Source organism: Nuphar pumila, chromosome 7 (assembly GCF_984573655.1).
Source record: "Nuphar pumila chromosome 7, dmNupPumi1.hap1.1, whole genome shotgun sequence".
In the NCBI taxonomy this organism is placed as follows: domain Eukaryota; kingdom Viridiplantae; phylum Streptophyta; class Magnoliopsida; order Nymphaeales; family Nymphaeaceae; genus Nuphar; species Nuphar pumila.
The window spans coordinates 38118346-38120616 of record NC_143255.1 but is presented as its reverse complement, the minus strand read 5'-3'; positions in this window follow the sequence as shown (position 1 = coordinate 38120616).

The window sequence follows — 2271 nt, the reverse complement described above, 5'->3', positions numbered from 1 at the left end:
AACAAATTGTTGTTATGATTTTTTTGGGTCTCTAATGAGTCCCTATTATGATTTATAGTATTTTTGGGTCTCCAACGAGCCTCACAATGATTTACAGTGTTGTTTGGTCTTTTAACTATGATTTATAGTGCTTTGGGGTCTCCAACGAGCCCCACAGCGATTTGTAGCGTTTTTCAGTCTTTTAACTATGATTTATAGTGTTTTCGGGTCTCTAACAAGACCCACAGCGATTTATAGTGTTGCTGGACCTCGCTATAGCGATTTGTAGTGTTTCTCGCTAAATACTACAGCGATTTGTGATACAAACCGCTATCCGAATCAGGACCAACTTGTCAGAGCCATATCTCCCTAATCAGAGATCGGATTTCAAATCCGTAAAAAGTGGTGTCTTTGTTCTGAAGTCTAGTTTATTCTTGTAAATTTTCAGCGATTTTTATGGTCATTTGATACCCCATTTGGATCTAAAACCAGACCCCTATCACTCTGCCTTATTTGAGTGACATAGGTTTTTATTTTATTTTGTAAGAGTCATATCTCCCCAACGGAAGATCATTTTCCAAATCCGTAAAAAGGATTTTTTTACTCTATGTGTCTAGTTTATATTTGGAAAGTTTTATAACTTTTTATGCTCGTTTGATATTTCAAACCTGTTAAAAACTGAGACATGTTATTATTCCGTTTTAAGTGAGTGGATGAAAGTTAATTATAACCCTTCTCGGTTTTTAACAGGTTTGAAATACCAAACGAGCATAAAAAGTTATAAAACTTTACAGATATAAACTAGACACATAGAGTAAAAAAATCCTTTTTACGGATTTAGAAAATAATCTTCCGTTGGGGAGATATGACTCTTACAAAATGAAATAAAAACCTATGTCACTCAAATAAGGCAGACTGATAGGGGTATGGTTTTAGATCCAAATGGGGTATCAAATGACCATAGAAATCACTGAAAATTTACAGGAATAAACTAGACTTTATAACAAAGATACCACTTTTTACGGATTTGAAATCCGATCTCTGGTTAGGGAGATATGGCCCTGACAAGTTGGTCCTGATTCGGATAGCGATTTGTATCACAAATCGCTGTAGTGTTTAGCGAGAAACACTACAAATCGCTATAGCGAGGTCCAGCAACACTATAAATCGCTGTGGGTCTCGTTAGAGACCTGAAAACACTATAAATCATAGTTAAAAGACCGAAAAATACTACAAATCGCTATGGGGCTCATTGGAGACCCCAAAGCACTATAAATCATAGTTAAAAGACCGAACAACACTATAAATCATTGTGTGGCTCGTTGGAGACCCAAAAATACTACAAATCATAATAGGGACTCATTAGAGACCCAAAAAAATCATAACAACAATTTGTTGAAAAATATTGCCAATCAAATAACGATTTGTTGAAGAAGTGCTACAACAGTCATGATATGGGGGCCAAAATCAGAACATTTATAAAATCTAGATACAAGGTTCTGGTATTTAATCAAAATAAAATAATAATTGACCATGAAAAATTCTGAAAATTTACAGAGATGAACTAGACACATAAACGAAGAGAACCTGTTTTACAGAATTAAAAAATGATCTCCCATTAGGGAAATAAAATTCAAACAAAATGGATCAAAATCTGAGCCGTTAAAATGACACAGGGTGACAGGGTTATGGTTTTCGACCAAAACCTGGTATGAAAACCCCTTAGAAATCGCTGAAATTTGGTATGAACAAACTAGATTTAATGTAGAAAACAACCTTTTTACATATCGAAAAGATCATCTCTGGTTAGGGAGAAATCACTCCCGCAAGTTGATCCTGATTCTGCTAAAATTCTGACGGTGCAAAATAACAGGTTTTGAATCTCGATTTTTAAAGTGGGTCAAACAAACTCAGAATGATCTGATTTTTGGTGGAGAGCATGAAGACATATGCATGAAGTTGCAGTAAAACATTTAGATTAAAATGACTTCTGGTTACATACAAATTGATTGATCTAAAATGCACCAAAATTCAAAGTATAATCTAGAAAGCAACTGAACATGATGAAAGCAAACTGCACATGCGTGGATGTTCAAACATGAGATCTAATGCCTTAAAATATAAATGGGTAAAAACTTTGAATCAGACTCCACAACTCTTCAAGTTGAATTATGCTTCCCACGCTGGGAGGAGCCCCCAAACCCCCCTCCTGTAAGGGCAAAAACTCTAAATCAGGCTCCACAACTCATCAAGTTGAACGATGCTACAGTTAGTGTGCAGGTCAGTCGGTGT